The sequence below is a fragment of the Lissotriton helveticus genome, chromosome 10 (genome assembly GCF_964261635.1).
Source record: "Lissotriton helveticus chromosome 10, aLisHel1.1, whole genome shotgun sequence".
NCBI lineage: Eukaryota > Metazoa > Chordata > Amphibia > Caudata > Salamandridae > Lissotriton > Lissotriton helveticus.
Window position 1 is genome coordinate 548,424,374 of NC_136071.1, and position 18,712 is coordinate 548,443,085.

The window sequence follows — 18,712 nt, forward strand, 5'->3', positions numbered from 1 at the left end:
GGAAGATCCTGCAGAACCTAGTGGTGTAGGAAATGTGACACAGTTGTTGGTTTCCTTCAAATTAGCGCAAAACAATTTATTGTATTTAACAATGGGACTGCAAGCAGGTGGCCTGCAATCTTCAAGGGAGTGGCCCGACGCCACGGGACAACTCTGGTCTAGAATGCACTGTCACTCTCATAGGATGCAAAGGTCAAGGCAGTGCTTCTAGTCTCTTCAATTGGGTACTCTTCATTATCCTCACTAACTTCAATGTGAGAGCATTATTCTCTGCCATCTAAGGGTAGATAGCTACATGGGAATTCTATCTGAATGTATGTCCTCACACATAGTGGCATTGTCTAATGGAGTAAACATCTTTTGAATTACAACATCTGTGTGTTCCTATATTCATTGTCTAGAACACCTCAAAAAGGGGAAACGCATGATGCAAATTATCAGGGGCATGCAGATACCTCCATTTAATAATGTGGAAACAAAAGACAAGAACTAGAGTGTCCTGGTATTTCCACGATTATAACACATCTGATCCCACCAAAAATCAAAACAGCAGGGACAAAAGGGTAAAAACCAAACTAAAATAGGCATTGAAAATATATCATAAAAAAATAATAAACTTAAGGTATCCCCTATTGAGATGGAAAACTTGGCTACTATAGTAAAAGATCTTATTGAGTCAGTTAACCAGTCCATCACTACCCTGACAGTCAGACTGGAAAACATCGAAGTGGGCCTAAAGAAAATTCTTGAAAACAAGTCTGGTCATAGAAAAGGTGATTATACATAATATGGGGGTCCCTAGTACCTCACTGCAGCCTGGAAGTGTGAACTTGAACAATACACCAACAATAGTAAAAGGGCTGACTGGTGAGAGGAATATGGGAAAGGGAAATGGGACTGGGATACAGCTAAAATCCCCAATAACTAGGCCAGTTCCTTCCCCGGGGAAAATAAAACTTGGTTTCCTTTGAGGAACAAAGCCATACATTACCTAGGAAGCAGAACAGGATTAACTAGTGCAATATCATGAGAAAAGTTTAGGTCACCTTTAGCAAGAGCCGCAGATTTATAGTTCCTCCTTAGGGTCCAATCAGGGAACATTTAATCAAGGGCTGCTCGTCCCTTAAGGGAAGGGGCAGTAACATGACTAACTGCAGGTGACACACTTTGAATCCTGTATATCTCTTTTGTTTTCTATAATTTTTTCTTCAATACTAATATAGCCAAATAGACATGCACTGGTGAAGTGTTGTCTGTCATGTTCACAGCATGAAATATCATATCTGTGAAATTTAGTAACCAGAACAAGTCCAACCAACTGTTGCGTGGCAATGGGCATCGTCATGATCATCCCCTCACAACACAGGGGAGCTTGTAATAGTATCAAAAGTAAAATTGTAAAAACAACGCAAAAGCAAAAATGTGCACAAAATAAAAACACACATGACAAGCCATCAAGTATACTTGCTGTATACCAAGCACAGAAAACATTACAATAGTACATGCAAATAAGCGGTGACGCACAACACTGTTATGCACTTTATGCACAGTGAACCTGCAGCCCAAAAACCAATATTCTGGCCTGCTTAATTTGTCAGGCTTAAAATTAATATTCAATTTCATTACTTTAGTCAACCCCCTCTCACAGCAGGTCACCAAAGTGATGACCGGCTGTCAACACAACTTACTGTGTTGCTTGTGACACACAGGACCAGCAGGAACAAATCACAAAAAGACAAAATGCACAAAAATAAAAAACAAACATTTCTTTCCAAAGAAGTTATTTAAAAACACATCTGTTCCAAAACACCGCTGACAGCACCCTCCTTTTTGCAATTTGCACATTGATTAGGTCCCACAGGTACATATGGAACACTCGTTCCACCACCTCGTGGTATGGACCATTGCTGTTACGTTTGCTGTTGACCCCTTCTTTTTCACTACTTCCCTGCACCTGCTGCAACATTCTCAGTCCATTCTAGTCTTCTCTCACTCTGATTTCCTGCCTATAGCCATTCAGGCCGCTCATTTCACCATTATACCTTCACAACTACGACGTCTTTGTCAAACCAACTCACGTGTCGAGCTGTAGTCTTGTCAGCCCTCGAACCACCCAGAACAATCCATGAATGATCTGTGGGCAGAAGCAAAAATACACAACACACAAAAGAAAGACACTTCACATAACACCCAAAAATATCAACTGTAACTTTTAATCAGGAGACAAAACATAACACCCATTAACAAAACACAAAATAGGAAATATAGACCTAGTAATACTTAACTGTAACCATCTTGTCACTTTGCAATGACTAAAACATGTAAGCATGTTAAGCCACCTTAATCTTGACTTTCTAAAAGTAAAACTGTTTCAAAGACATTCTGTGTTTCCCTTGCGCCACAATTCCTCCTGTGAAAAATAAATCTTAATTTGCTGATCGTTTTTACCTAGGCATGTAGCCCACAAAATTCTAACAAAGAGCTTCATCTTACTTTTTGTCTAACATTTATGCAACATTTTTTAAAAAATAAGGCAACTATGTGGACATTATTTTTCAAAGCAGAAATACGAAGGTATCCTTTTCTTCACAGCACCCTTTTTTATTTTGTCTTGAACAATATGGGAACAGACAGGGCTCCTTAAGTTTCGATTCTCAGCCGCCCTATCTTATCAGTAAAGTTAAAAATAGCACCTCAGCGTGGAACTTTCTGGGCTGTTAGCCAGCCACTGTGAGCACTCCTGGCCCCCACCTCTTTCCAAGGCTCACTGGCTGCAAGCATTACACATTTTCATTCCAGGGAAGCTTTCGAAGCAGTGAGTACCCCTCCTGTTTTTCTCGTTCCTATTCCTAGCCCCCACTTAACAAACGTCTAGGTCAAAATATGCCTTCAATTTCTGCATTGCACTCTGCGCTCTTTAGCCCCCACCTTCTCCTCACTCTGAAGCTGTCAAAGACAAAAAGCCTTCCTAATTCTTTCTAATCTTCAATAATTAACCCTACTTAAAAATACATTTTTTATATACTGTCTCTTTTAGGGGCCATAATTTATTTCTATTATTAAATTATTAAAACACTTACTGTGAATAATTCACAGAACATAACATAACATACCAGCATAGAACAAATGTTTGTTACTACTCCATGCAATAGTACTCATTTTATCAACCTCAAATGGATGAAAGTCTCAGTAGGTCCAGCTAGAATTAGAACCTACAACCATGATGTTAAACACAAATCTCTGCACCGGGCATGTTGGCTCACTGAGCCATTAAAAAAACACAACCCTACTTGGAACAACCTGCAAATTCCAAATGCACACACATTTTTTTTTTTTACCTGAACTTTTGATCTGTCCATATTTACTTTTCATTAGCACTTTTGTACATCAAGATTATCGTCAAATCGCAGGGGGTGTTCTTTTTCTAGCTACACCCCTTTCAATTTCCTCTTGCGACACATTGATGGCGATGAGGCCAAATTAAACTCACTCCTTGACAATTTTACTTCTCCCATTCTCTCACACATTCACATCCACAATGCAAAAAAGGTGTAATACCATGCTTGACATACATATCATAACTTGGGCTGCCCTCAGGCGGGGCAGGTTTTACTCTCAGCCAAGCGCGTATCATTCAGGACGACAACAACATCCAAAACAACTCCATTTGCTAATACATGGCATAGTGATAGTTGTCATGTATTCCTCACTTAATCATGAAAACATACTTTCAAACATGGCCATGTTCACACATTCACGACACATTCACCCTCGCTCTTATTCAAACTCACACAGAACAATAATATATGTACACAAAAGTATTTCAAAATGACATGTCCAAACAGAGAACAGAGCCCGTCGACTCCTGTTCATGGAGAACTAATCAATTCAGATCCCTGACCAAACAGATTCTCCAAATCAAGCAGTCCAAAGACTACCAAGAGACCATCAGACAGGTATTTACCACAGACCGGCCTACAGACCATCCCGCAATCTTCCTGGTTCACCCCCGGGACTATTCTGACTGAGCCGGCAGCCTTAGCGTCGCTTCAGATATGTCCCAAAGGCTACCCAGATGCAACCACGGGCCTTTCCGAGAACAGTCTGGCCGGGTGTGCTCCTCACAGGTCACACCAAGACGTCCGATCGATATCTCTATTATTCACAAAACAAGTCCGTGGAGCATCTGCCCATGCAGTCATAATGCTGCCGCGTCAGAATCCCAAAGTTCTCCGTGTGGTACGCCGGCCACCAAATCTAAAGAACAGTTAACTGCTACCAAAAGCACTGCTCCACAGTGCATTCCAAACAAAAACATCAAGAACAATTCACTCACCTGGTGCACGCAGTTACAATTGAGTGTTCTCCACTGCCAGCTCCTGAAGGCCAAAACGGTCGGCTCCTGGGTTATGCCCGTAGGACTCCGGCGAGGGGTCACTAACAGCTGGGGCTCCCTGATTGCGAGAGCAGAGTAAGTCAGAATCTCTGGTCAGTCCACCCTCTCGACCAGAGCTCCTCTTTCTTTGTCCTTTTCTACCCGGTTACAGGTGGACGACCCCAATGCGGAGTCCCTTCGTGGTCGCCAACTGAAGTACTGCAAAAATAACATAAAGGGCTTTACCTACTAACAGCCCAAATCCCATTACTAAATAATCAGTCAGTTGGCAGTGAAGAAGGTTCAATTATTTATTAAGCAAAATACTCTATAGAGGAGCCTCTCTGTCCTCACCCATCCGGTGCGCAGAGAAGACTGAAGATTTAGTCAGAACAGAACAGATATACTTTCAGATCAACACATGAATTCACCGTAAATGGAAAAACAGCACTTGGCTCCTTAGCTCCAGAAAGGGACCATATATGGCACAGCTTGGATAGGAACAAAGGCATAGCTATCTATTACTGGGGAGGGCAGGAAGGGTGACTCCCTTTCGTCTCGGTAGTGTAGGCACGGCGCCTCCAGGAATGTGCTTCTTGCACCCATAGCCAGATGCAACCTTGAGTCTCCGGAGAGCAGGAAAACAGTTTACTTTCAGCTGCTCTCAATAACTCACATGAACTGGGACCTGACAGCGGCTGGAGAGTAACACGTGATCACAGCAAGATGGCGTCTGTCTAGTTCCTGGCCTACTCCATTAATGGAACAAACTGAAGAAGGACAACCCTTTTCCTACCAACTAAATCATATGTGGATTATGTTATATACATATGAAGCACAGAGGATATAGATACATCATGCTAACACAATATACATGTCTAACACTCTGGTATATATGAGAAAACCTAATTTTTATCCCTCACCACGAGGTCAGAACCTGTGCCCTATTCCTTTGGGCTTGAACTTGCCGATGACTGGGAGGGGCCCCTGGACCCTGATGAATACCAATCCCTAGATGTCAATGAGGACACCTGGTGTGAGGCTCTCTCAAATGTAAGTGGACTGGATACCTCCCCAAATACTGGCTTGGTTTCTCCTCCTGCCATGACTATGGAGGAAAAAGCCTACTTTGTGATGTTGGTGATGAGTGCTGCTGAGGTCCTGAACTTTCAGATACCCACTGTGGCTGTCAAGACGAATGTCTTGGCTGAGGTGCTTCAGCTAGGAGTCCTCACTTCTGAAGCACTTTTCCTGTTTAATGAAGCCCTCACTGACGTCCTACTCTGGCCTGGTCCAAGCCCTGTAATATGAGCTCCGTAAATAGGACTATTGCCCCGCCTCAGGAACCCCAAGCTTCCTCAGATCACACCCCACCCCACCCTAGATAGTTTGGTGGTCCAAGCCACACCTTCAAAGATAAATCCTGGTGCATTCCCTACCACCCCCTGAACAGGAAATCCAAGAGGCTAGATACCTTGGGGAAGATGTTTTTCTCTTGGTCCAGGCTGTAAATGTGATTGCTGAACACAGCATGCTTTTTGGGCTGATTCTCCCACTCGCTGTGAGTTTCGGTTGTGCAAGTGTTGGCTATAGCCACGGAGGCAGCCCGAGCCATAAACTCTCAAGCTATTGCTGATGAGATGCAGCTAAGTTAGCCATAAGCTGTGAGCTGGGTACGACCGACTCACTAGGCAGAACGGTTTCTTCGTCAGTGGCCTTATGGCACCACAACTGACTGAGCACAACTGGATTTCCTGTGGATGATCAGACCTCACTCATGAGCATGCAGTTTGACTCCAGTCTCTTTTCAGACAAGGTGGACTCTGCGCTGGAGCGTGTCAAGGATAGCAGAGCCATAGCCAGATTCCTTGGGCCTTTCAATGGCTGTCTGTCTCCCACACCTATTGTGGCCATGGAAAAGACTTCCAGCCATGTCTCCAACTGCCAGCCTCCATGGCCTGTAGTCTTCAGTCCTTGCATGGCCATGGACACTACATCCACAGGCGTTATAGGTCAGGTAGCCAGAGGTCATGCCAGTCCACCACCCCCCCAGCAGCCACAGCCTCCAAGCCTCTTTAGTTTGTCATCGTATCATCCTGGGCATCCAGTGGGGTGGGGCAGGATACATTGTCACCTTCACTATTGATGGTCAATGACATCCAACCGCTGGGTGCTCCAGATTATCCAGAAGGACTATTCTCTCTCCATTTTGTGACTATCTGTCCACCCGTGCCACCCACATACGATTGGCTAACAGAGGACCACATTTCATTACTTCACCAGGAAGTATGGGTTGTCTTGGCCAAGGGAGTCATCGAGAGGGATGTCCACATCCAAGGTTGGTCATGGTTGTTCTTACTACTTTCTGGTGCCCAAAATGGAAGGCGGTTTTTGTCCTATTTTAAACTGGTGCCCTCTCAATTTCTTCATGAAAAAGGAAAAGTTCAAACACCTTATGCTCACACAAGTCCTGTCTGCCCTGGCTCAGAGAGACTGGATGATAGCATTGAATTACAGGACACGTACTTTCCCATTCTTGTCCTGCAGCCCAAAGACATTAGCTGTGGTTCATGGTTGGCCAAGAGAACTTTAAATGTGGCCTTAAGAATGTCCCTTGGCTGTTCACCAAGTGCTGGCGGTTGTTGTAGCTTATGTACTGAGATCAGACCCAGACCACCTCCCAGACAGGACTTAGTGTATTGGGACAGGGTGGGGGAGCTTGCCAGCGCCACTCAGACTGTTTAAAGGGCACATTTGGTGCCCTCCTCACCAACTACAGTTCAGGAAGCCATTGGCTCCCACTCTAGCACAAAACTGGACAAAGGACATGGGAATATCCTCCCCACTGTCCAGCCCCTCCTGTCGGAGGGATCCTTGAATGATTCCAACCCTTTCCTTAGGGTACTTAAGGGCTTCTCTGTAGGTGGGTCCCTAGATCAGTCATGGGACATGTTTCAGATCCAACATCACTTCGACTGTCTGGGCACTCTGGATCTCACTGGATTTCATGTTGGCAACCAAGACAGCAACTTGGAGGACTCCTGCTGCTCCTGGTCTCGTCATCCTGCAAGTCTGCTACAACGTCTGGGAATGTGCTTCATACGTGTCCTTCACAAGGCCTGTGGACAGCTAAGACACCCGAAGGGATCTCCGTTGGAGCGAAGAAGTCACTTCCATGCATCTGCAGGCACCGCAACTAAGCTGACTGGTCTGCTGTTACGGAGCCCTATGGACTCCAAAATGTTCAGCAACACATATGGTGGTTCTACAACTCCCTCTTGGCCTGCACTATCTTCTTTAACAAGTTGGAGACCACTATCCCTCCTTGGAACTGCTGGAGCAATACCCCTGTGCAGCGCATCGAGTTGCCGTTGCCAAGGCTTGTTGAGACTCTCCGCCAGAGATTTTCGGGCTCCAAGAAGCTCCAGCCTCAAGCCTCTCCTGCAGCCAAGAACTTTGCCTGCACCACATCCCTGGCACCGTGAGCCTTCATCATTTGATGACCTGCTAGAGGCCCTCTTGTGACTCCTTTCTCCTCAGCCAGTGGGCACTCTTGAGGGTCTTCTTCGATTCCAGTGGGCTTGTTATGTATTATTTTAGGACTCTATTGTAAGTTTCCCGATTCATGCCCTCATATAGGTATAAATCACTATATCCTTATATAGGTATAGAAATCATAACCATATTTAGGCATAGCTCATGCAGTCCAAATACGGCAGGGCTACTTCCACTAGTTCCGAAAATCCACAACGATTTCTTGGAAAAACCCGCCTTCAGCAGCCAGGGACTTCCTCTTGCTTGAGCACTGATTTATCCAAGAACTCATGATTTTTTCAAAGAACGGAGACTCTTTGATGACGTTATTATGTCCAACCATACGTCAAACCAGGCACCTTCAAGGTATAAATATGCCCACACTTGCCCAAGCAATCAAACGGTGGTTTGGAGCAGTTAGACTATCTACTTCCGCGACACAACCTGCTACAGCAAGTGCCGAAGGAAGCCGACCCTCCAGCAAATGCACTAAGAGAGACGCTGTCATTTCTCCTGCCGAGAAATCCAGCTCCAGTGTTTCCAACCTACCCTTGCGGGTTGTTGGGAAATCGAGTCCCGAGACCAGCCTTCTCCATTCTAAACTAAGGTTCGGAGCCGGTTAGACCCGTAGAGAAATCTTGTGCAGATTTCTTGGCAAAAGAATACTACATTTATGCTACACCTCACTTACTTCTTCCCTTGTACAAAGCTTAGGTACACCGGGGTATGCGTATTTTAGAAGAACCAGTTGAGTACTTTTAGCCTCTATTATTTATGTATGTATTTTTCTATGGTTTAGGAACCATACAATGCTCTTACAGTATTATTTTATTCTACTATTTATACTGTACTTATTATATTTTACAAACTGTGTTACGATTGTTGGAGTTCATTTCTTATGCCTGAGAAAGAAGACTGTTCAAGAAATCTTTTTATTGAAAACGCCTGTCTATCTATTTCTCTGCACCTTTAGTGAAACGAAGCATGCACGATTGATTGAGTGAAATATCTATCTATTGATTCCACGACTCTGAAGATACGTTTTATCTTGGGGAAACAAAGTTGTCATGTTTATGCGGTTGTCAGAGACTAATCCTTTCTTGTGAATTCGAGAAAGTTTCTAGTGACCTCTGAGCTAGCTGGCACACACAATTAAGTCTAGTATATTCGGTAGAGACCTAGTCGACCTCAGTCCTACGTCTAATCTACAGGATATATTATTCCAATGCGCAGAGCCTATTGGGAATATAGGAACTACACTACAGGCTCCCCTGCCTTGTCAGGGCCTGCTCTAACTTACCTACCTGTGTTGAGTCACTTGATCCTTGCTGGTCCCAACACTGCACCTTTTTCAACAACTGTCTCTTGCCGCTGCGAAGGCTGGTTGGTGCCCCTGCCGGATACTGACCCCTTGGCTCTTGGCATCCAACCTGGGTCTTCCTCAGCTTTGCCTGGTCAGTACAGCTGCAACTTCACGGGCACCGTAAACTCTCCTGCATTCCCGACATCGATGGGCATTCGTCTTCCGTGCCTCCTGGTCACTCCTGAGTGGCATAGACTCTGTCCCCTCTATTTAGAAGTACCTCTCATCTTGAATCCACCTTTGGGTTCCACTGGACACTTTTACCTTCCTCACCAGCGGCATCTTCCTGAAGTTCTTCATTGTGGTCTAATGCGGTTTCCGACGTCACTTCACACCTATGCAACCGACTTCCGTGGTGTAGGTATCCTGGTTCCTGGGGTAACCACAGGTATGGAGACTCTCCAGTCTTCCATCTTCCACTGGGTTTCTTCAGGGTCCACTGGGGAGGGTCCTTTATCTTTAAATTTGCAACCGTGACTTATCCATTGACTTGAATTGAATATGCAGTTGTGTTTCCACTTTGCACACAACCTCCTTGGGGTTCCTAGATACGCATCTTGGGTGGTTCCTTGGGTCCCCAATTTGTCTATATCTTCTGGGTCCACTCTTGACTTGAGTCATGGTTCGCATTCCACTATTTTAGTATATGGTTTGGTCTCTCCTGGGGACCAGTGTGTATTTGTGATTCTTGCTTATCCTATTGACAAGTATTGTGTGTATTGGGCATATATCTCCGGGTAGGAGATACTGTATCGGTTTAGTGAGCGTTAATCATAAATATATATTTGTATAACTACACTGTGTGGTTCTTTTTCACTTAACCCATACCATAAGATTATGTGCTGGTAAAAGAAGGTGTTTTACACTCCTTCTGGACTAAGCCTGAAGGCTGCTCTCCACAGCTACCACTTGGAGAGCTTTCTAAGGTTGTCATAAGACCACTAAAATCACCATAAGGTTTGTTTGGATTAGTGCAGTGTGCTACACTTACATCCGTGAACACAATATACTAAGCAAGCCTCCCTCATTGGTGTGCAGCAGTTAGGATTCAAGCCTGCATAGATTTACCAGCTAATCTAGGTGTGGATTAATTGAAAAAACATTAATAGTATTAGGCACATATAATATTTTATAGAATAAGTAATGTCTACGGAACTTTTAGATCGGTTGTTAAGGGTCTAGCACAACACTTTCTCCAATCTTAGTAAGTTTAGTTTACACTAGGGTAGTTAGGTGCAACACCACACAACACCTATACACCATATCTTTAGTAATGGACCTCAATGAGGCCCAGTCTTCTTGATACTGAAGTCTGAAGTTCCAGGAACTAAGGGCCCTGTGTACCTCTAGGAAGTTAAAGACAGGCAGCAACCCAACCAAATAATTATCTGTTAAAGCTACTTATCATAGATCTCCCGAACCCTGACAGGTCAGCGGAATAAGATAAAGTGGGTGGGGATGTTTCTGAAGAAGGGTTTACACCGATTGGCCCTAATTCTGAGCATGACCAAGAGGAGTCTAAGTACCCCACATTGAGGAACTCTAATCCCTTAGGGAATAGTGAAGATGGCACATAGGGTGTCCCATTTATTCCTCCTGGGACAGTGCAGAGGAGGTCTAGATCGCCTTCTATTAAGTCCAGTGCTTCAGACATAGTAATAGGGACCTCCATATCTAGTAAGAGGGAGAACTCCTTAGAAAGGGACTACTAAATGTTCAAACTTGAGAAAGTATGACTTAAGCTCAGGCAAGATCAGTTGGCCCTTGACAAGGCAAGGAGTCCCTAGAAGTAAGGAGATCTAGGAAGAAACTTGGACTAGAGTCCCATGGTGGCAGCAATAGTGTCCCTAGAATCGGGGAAATATCCTTTCACACTGGGAACCTGAACAACATTGTCCCTCTTTACCAGGAGGGGGATGATATCCATAAATGGATTACTGCATTGGATAGGGACTGTAAAGTTCAGAAGGTCCCTCAAAGGCAGTGGGCAGCTATCCTGTGGCTCTTCTTTGCTAACACAGGTAGATATAACCTTCTCACTGTTGGAGAAGAGGATGCTGACAATTATTCAGTCCCGAAGAGTGCACCCATAGATGGGTTTGGCTTAACCACTGAACAATACAGGATTAAGTGCAGAGACACCCAGAAGGCACACACCCAGGACTTGGTAGATTTCATTACTAGTGTTATTAAGGCTCTGGAAGGCTGGCTTCATGGAAGCAAGAAACAGGACTATAAAGGATTGTGAAATTTGTTAATGAGGGAGCACATCCTTAAAAAATGTCAGCACCACCTTTTGCAGCACTACCTGGTGGACTCTGATCTGACCTCTGCTCAAGAATTGGGAGAGAAAGCAGACCTGTGGATCTGCACCTGGGTTAAGCAGAAACACAGTGGTGGTGACCAGAAGAAGCAATATTCTAAACCCCAGGAGAAGGGTGGGTAGAAGGGCAAATACAAAAACAAGTCTTCTCAAGGTCCCCAAAAACCTTCAACTGGTTGTGAGTCCCAAAACTCAAAGACAAAGAAACCTTGGTGTTATTTGTGTAAATTAAAACCCATTGGACAAGAGATGCTGATTGTCCAAAGGCCAAGGAACCTACTACTTCTGCCCCTAAGGCTACTGCGTCCCCTAGCAACAGTCCAAGTGGTAGAACAGCAACCAAGAAATTAGTTTGGTTAACCTTGGGTTCTGAGATGGGTTCTGACTTAGTCAGAACTTATTCTCAGGCTGTTCTAGTCTATGATGGTGGCATTGATCATGCCACCTTACTAGTAAGCCCCTCTAACATGAGCAAGTACGGGCAACAGCCTTTGATAAACGGAAAGGAAGCAGTAGCTTTCAGGGACAAAGGGGCCAGTGCCACTATGGTGACAGAGAAACTTTTGTCCCCTTAACAAATCCTACTTGGACAAAAGTACCAAGTAACCAACGCTAGCAATGTCAGGATTGATCATTCTTTGGCAGTTGTGAATCTCAGCTGGGGACGGGTAACTGGACCTATGATGGTTGGGGTATCTCCAGACCAACCTATAGATTGTCTGTTGGGCAATGATTTAGAGACTTAAGCCTGGTCTGAAATAGAGCCCAAGACTCATGCAGAAATGATGGGCATATCTGCCATTGTCTGTGCTGTAACTAGGGCTTAGGCCAAATAGCTCAGCCCTGAGAGAGCACTGCATCCTGAAAAAAATGGACCATCTTGCTCCTAAGAGAATGAGCAGGTAGGGTAAGGAATTATCCTTCTCCTAAAATCCCAGTGAGGAGCAGTCTCCTGAGGGAGATGATCTCAGTCCCTGTGAAGGAACTGTCCCAGAGCAACTTGGGCCTGACCAGGTAGAATTCTTGGGGGCATAGGGCGCTCCAGGGCAGACTTGAGTTTGGAGTATCAATCCTGTCCCTCTCTTGGACAGTTCAGACCACAAGCTGCTGCTGAGGAGGCAGGGAATGTCAGTGGCTCCCACAGGATCTATTGGGAAGATGGGCTTCTGTGCTCTGAAGGTTGAGACCCCAAGCCTGGTGCCACCAGGAGGTTGGCAATACCCCAGAAGTTCAGATGTTTTCTTCTCTCCCTGGCACTTACATTCCCCTTGCAGGATACCTTGGGCAAAGTAAGTTTTTGGACAGAATTGTACCTCACTTTCACTCACCCCATATGTATGAAGAACACAGGGAGTTTTGTCACTCCCGTGTCAATTTCCAAGCCAGTGGTAAGTCAGGTGGCACTACAATCTGATAGACATGTAGCCACAAATTCCTTAACTTAGAATATCTCCCTAGGCGTCAGACTATATCCGAAAAATCTTTTTTCCCCAGCAATACCTCTGCATGCCAGGAGGTGGCATCGCCTGGCTCCGTCCTGACATCGTCCACAGAAGTGACGTCAATGGAGCCATATAATCCGCTCCCGGCGTGCGTCAGTTTTCTTCTTTTCTGCGTCCTAACGCGGATCCGGGAAAGTAATACCTCGGGCCTGTTATTGTTTATTACAGGCCTTTTCTACGCCTTTTCACGTCCAAGGAACAGTGTGTTCAAACCGTGTCGGTCCTGCTCGCAACAGATGTCATCGTCGGACCCTCACAAATCTGTATCATTTTGCTTGGGAGAGCACTATGAATCACTGAGGAGACGCCGCATAAAGCTGTTGTCTGCCCGGATGTCCCAAACGGACCCCTCGCAACGCAGGTCTCCTTCTCCAGCAGGATCGTCCACGCGGCCCCAGTCCTCACAGGAGGACATTCTTGTTCGGGGCCGGTCCAGGAACCGTCGCCGTCATTCCCCTACCTCAGGTAAGCATTTGCCCCCCCCATCCATGGTGCGCCTCATAGCCCCACAGGGGGGTAGGAATTCAGGTTGGGACACTGCCGGCGGGTTTACAGTCGGCTCCAACCAATTGCCCTGACTCTAACACCAGAGTCACCGCAACGTCTGGACACGGCCCGGAGAGGCATCCCTTGACGTCTAGCCCTTCCATAGCGCCATCACACAGCCTTCCGAGGCTCCCTGCGGCATCATTGGAGGTGGCTGCGGCACGGTGCATGACACCGCTTTGGCGTACTCTCTCCCCGCAGGTTTCCTTCTCGGGGAATATTGAGTCGACGCCGGTCCGACTCCAAGCGGTCGAGGCCTTTTCGGAGGTCGCAGGATCGACTCGAAGGGTCGAGGCCTCTTTGGAGGTCGCAGACACTGGCCTGACTCAAGGAGTCGAGGCCTTTTCGGAGGTCGCAGACGCTGGCTTGATTCCACAAGTCTGGCCTCTTCGCAGGTCGCAGACGCCGGCTCCACTCGTGGGGTCGGGACCTTTTCGGTGGTCGCCGGCTCGGGTGGTCGAGGCCTTTTTGGATGTCCCTAACACTTGCTCCACTCTGCCAGTCGGGGCCTTTTCAGAGGTCTCCAATGCCGTCTCGACGCTGGTGCCGTCTCCAGCTTTACTGGTGGAGGGTGTGGTCCCGGTGGATTCACCACCCCCTGAGTCATTTCACTGCTTTTCAGAGCAGGCGCCAGTGGAGCATTGGCCTACTCATCCTGCTGCTGAGCCTCTATTAAGTGGCTGGTTTAGTTTGTGTCCATCACCTACTAATGACTTGCTCTCACCGTCTCACGGGCCACAGAGGCTAGTAGGACATTTGTCAGGGCTGTAGACATTTTAAGGCTGGAGCCGCCCTCAGTCTCTAGCCCTTTGGAGCCTTTGCTGGATATTCTCCACCAGGGCGCGGGGAACATGGAACCATTGTTACCCTTTGCGAGTCATTGTTTGACATCCTTTTTGGAACGTGGGCGAGGCCCTTCTCGGGGGACCCCGTGGATCGTGTTGTGGCAAATAGCCATCTGCCTGCTCCCAATGACGCTGACTCTTCCTACTGTTGTAGGATGTCTCCTCTGGTGAGATCCATGGGATTAGTTTCTCTCCAAGGGTTACAATTGGTTGTCTACGTGGCGTATTCCTGCAACCTCGCTGTGCACGTTTTGCCTGTCTATCAGTGGACCTGCGCCCCGGGGGGGGGGGGGCAGGTCTTCCTTGGCAAGGTCTCCGGTTCCTTGTTTCTTGCAGGACATGGGGTCCGGTTTATCCCTTCCTGTCCTGTGCATATTCCTAGTTCTCAAGGTGTGGCTCTTGTCTATGCCTTTCTGCCACTGGATGTGTGCTCCACCCCGGACATTTTTCTGGGTGTACTTTCATTCAGGCACAGGTGCCTCTTTAGGTAACATTACTGTGTGTGTATTCTTCTTGACGTTCTCCATTTTGGTAGACAGTATCGGTCTTTGGCGGTGTGCAGTTTTGGCGCCAGGCTTCTGTCTGTGCCTTCTCTCAATCCTTTATGGGTAGTCTTGTGGTCTGTTTCGGCCTGTCTCACAGGGGACCAGGATTCTTCCCCCTCAGGGACCTGTTGTTTTTTCTGCATTCTTACCTGTTATGCAGCACACCGGTGCCGTGGTACCGCTTGCATGACTCCCCTATTTGGGATTTAGCCACTCCACGTACGTATGTTGACATTCCTGCCTCTCTGTGTGTATATCGTGGATTCTACATGCCACTTGGGTGCTCGCTTACTAGGTCTTTTTTCCTTAGTGTCAGATATTTTTGCTTACTCTTTCCTTTGGGATAGTGTCCTCTATGTGTTAATAGCTTTGCAGGTTCTCCACTCACAGTGGTGCCTTTTACTTCGTTTGGCTGCATGCCTATCTCCTGAACTTTTGTTGAATGGTGGCTCCTCTGTCTCTATTGGCGCTAGGCTCTTGGCTCGGCCCTGCCATTGTTGTCACATGTCCTAGGGAGTACACATTACAGTGTTTTTTCTTACACACACGGGCCTCATGCTGCGGCTCCTGTTCTTGGGCGGACAGTCTTCCAACTGTCCCCTGTTTGTTGTGGCTTCCACTGTGGTGTGTGTTCAGGCGGTATGCTCTACCATTGCCATGTTGTTTTGAGCCTTGGAACATCGTTCCTCTTGGATTATAGGGACTGGTGCTTAGATCCTTCTTTGAACTGCATTGTTTCTTACATTAGGACAGAACTTTCTAGTTCTGTTTTCCTTTCATCTGTGTCTGGGCGACAAAGTTACTACCGTGCTCTCGTCGGATTTGGTGTCTTTACCATCCCTTGTTCATGCTCCTTAAAGTGGGTCATGGGTCTGATGTCCGTTGTCCTGGCATTGCGGTTGCCACCGTATTTCATCAGCAGTTGACGAATATGTTCTCCTGGAACTTGGTGGTTGTTTCGCAGACCTTCCTCCTATAGAGTATGGCTTTGGTATCTTTTATAAGTTAAGGAATCTGCGTCTAGATGTCTCTTTCAGATGGAAAAGTTACTTACCTTCGGTAATGATATATCTGGTAGAGACACAGTCCAGCTGCAGATCCCTTAACGCCTGTCCATCCTCCCCACTCTGCGAAGGCCTTTTCATATGGTGAATTTCCACCTAGCCCCCACCTTTCTGGTGGCCTTGGTCTTCCGGAGGTGTGCTCTCACACTTCACTCTGGGGTAGGGTGTGTTCTCCTGCGTGATGCCCTTCGGCCTCCCCTCTGTCCTGGTGTTTGGTTGGGGACGTGTTCTCACACCTTCCTGTGGTGCAGGGTGTGTGGTTTGGCTTTCGTGCTCTTTGGCTCTCCACTCCGTCCACGTTTTGAGGTGGTTAAAGTCTTACTTTTCTCTGCCTTCTCATGTTGTGCCACCTGTGTTCTTCATGTGTGCAGTTATTCTGTTTTTTATTCCCTCCCACCGCCCACACCTGTGCCGGCTCCTTTCTATGGCAGTCGGTTGGGTTCTCTCTGGTGCTACAGTCTTTCAATCTCTGGAGGGTGTGTGTAGTGAACTTTCCTGTGGTCATTCACTTCTAGTGACTTGTTTTGCAACATGTTGCTTCAATATTGAGGTTCTTTTCATTTCCCTCCTATGGTGACGAGATGTGCCTGGCTTGTCATATCTTTTGTGCCGCAGCCATTGCCCACCCTCGAGGAGGGGCACGACTTGGCAATTTGTTGGGCCCTTGCTTGCAGCAAATGCTCTGTGAGCTCCCTTCAGTCCCTCCGGGTACTCGGTGCTTTTTTCGACTTCCTATTGTTTCTCAGCTTAATGATTTAACTCTCATTTTCATGTTACTTATCGTTGTTTTTTCAACGATGTTGCTCTTTTTTAACACACACTGTTCCTATGCTTTCGCAGTTTGTTTGCTTGGCTCCGCGCTGTGGCGCGGCAAAGTTTCCTTAGAAAACTGACGTCAGCACTCTGGGAGTGGATTCTATGGCTCCATTGACATCACTTCCGTGGACGACGTCAGGACGGAGCTGGGAGACGCCACCTCCCGGTGTGCAGAGGTATTGCTGGGGAAAAAAGATTTTCCGGATCCAGTCTGACGCCTGGGGAGATATTCTAAGTTAAGGAATCTGTGGCTAGACTGTGTCTCTACCAGATATATTGTAACTGAAGGTAAGAACCTCTTCCAACGCCCCCTTAATTCCACTTCCAGTAGTTGAGGTTCCCTTTGAGAGTTGAGCAATTTACATTGTTAGTGCCTTCAACCCTCCAACGGCATCTGGACCCAGTTACATTCTAGTGGTGGTGGACCATGTAACTAGGCATCCAGATGCAATTCCCCCTACAACCAATACAGCTCCTGTAGTGGCCAGGGTCCCCCTGGGGATCTTTTCCAGGGTGGGCTTCCCTAAGGAGGTCTTTACAGACAGTTACCAGCTTCATGTTTAGTTACATAACTGCAATGTAGAAAGAGTCTGGAATGAACTATACGTTTCCACACCCTACCATCCACAGTGCAATGGGCTTGTTAAAAGAGACTCCCAGAAAAGCTCAGGTGAAAATGGGATGTCTTACTACCCTGCCTTCTCTTTGCCTACAGAGAGTTTCCTCAGAAGGGGGTCGGGGACAGCCTATTTGAACTTCTGTTTGGACACCCAGTTAGTGTGTCTAGGTAAGGAGGGCTGGGAGCAGCCTCTCAAACCTTCTAAACAGGACTTTCTGGACCATGTACTTGGCCTGCGCTCAGTTATAGCTGAGTCCACGAAGAAGGCAAGCAAAAACCTTGAGGCTAGCCAAGAACTCCAGAAAGCGTGGCATGACCAAAAGGCTGTCCTTTGTACCAGCCATGCCAGAAAATGTGGTTATTGGGGCCTGTGGCCCCAGCAGCTCTCCATGACAAATAGTGGCCCCCACACAGTCCTTGAAAAGAAAGGTAAAGTCACCTACCTGGTTGACCTAGGCACTCCAAGAAGTCCCCTTCAGGGTACCTCATGTGAACCGCCTAATGTATTTTTAGACAGTGCTGACATGAGCTTGCTCATGGCCACTGATGAGGGACAGGAGGAAGAGAGTGGCCCTCTCTCTGTTCTCCTCTCCCGGAAGCTAGTTGATGGGTCAGTTGAAGTAGTAGCCTCGGCAGGCAGCTTCACTGACCAGCATCAAGCTGATTGCAGGCAGGTCCTCAATCAGTACAAACACTTGTTTTCTCTGACACCCAGTCAAACCCCCTGGTTTACCCATGAAGCAGACACAGTTGACAGTCTGCCATTAAAAAACACAATTTACAGACAGCCTGACGATGGCAGAGACTGCATTAGAACAAAGGTCCAAAAGATACTGGAATTGGGGTCCTTGAGCCTTTCAATAGCCCCTGCGCTAGTCCAGTAGTCCTTGTACCAAAACCTCACACCAAGGGTGGAAAAATAGAGATGAGATTTTATGTGGACTACAGAGGCCTAAATGCAGTCACTAGGACTGATGTTCATATTATTCCTACGGCATATGAGCGTATAGATACTTTGGCCTCAGGCAAATATCTGAACACATTTGACCTAACTGCTGGCTACTGGCAAATCAGACTAGCTGAGGATGCCAAGCCAAAACCAGCATTTTCAACCCCCAGTGGGCATTATTAATTTATTGTGATGCCCTTTGGTCTGAAGAATGCACCTGCCAAATTTCAG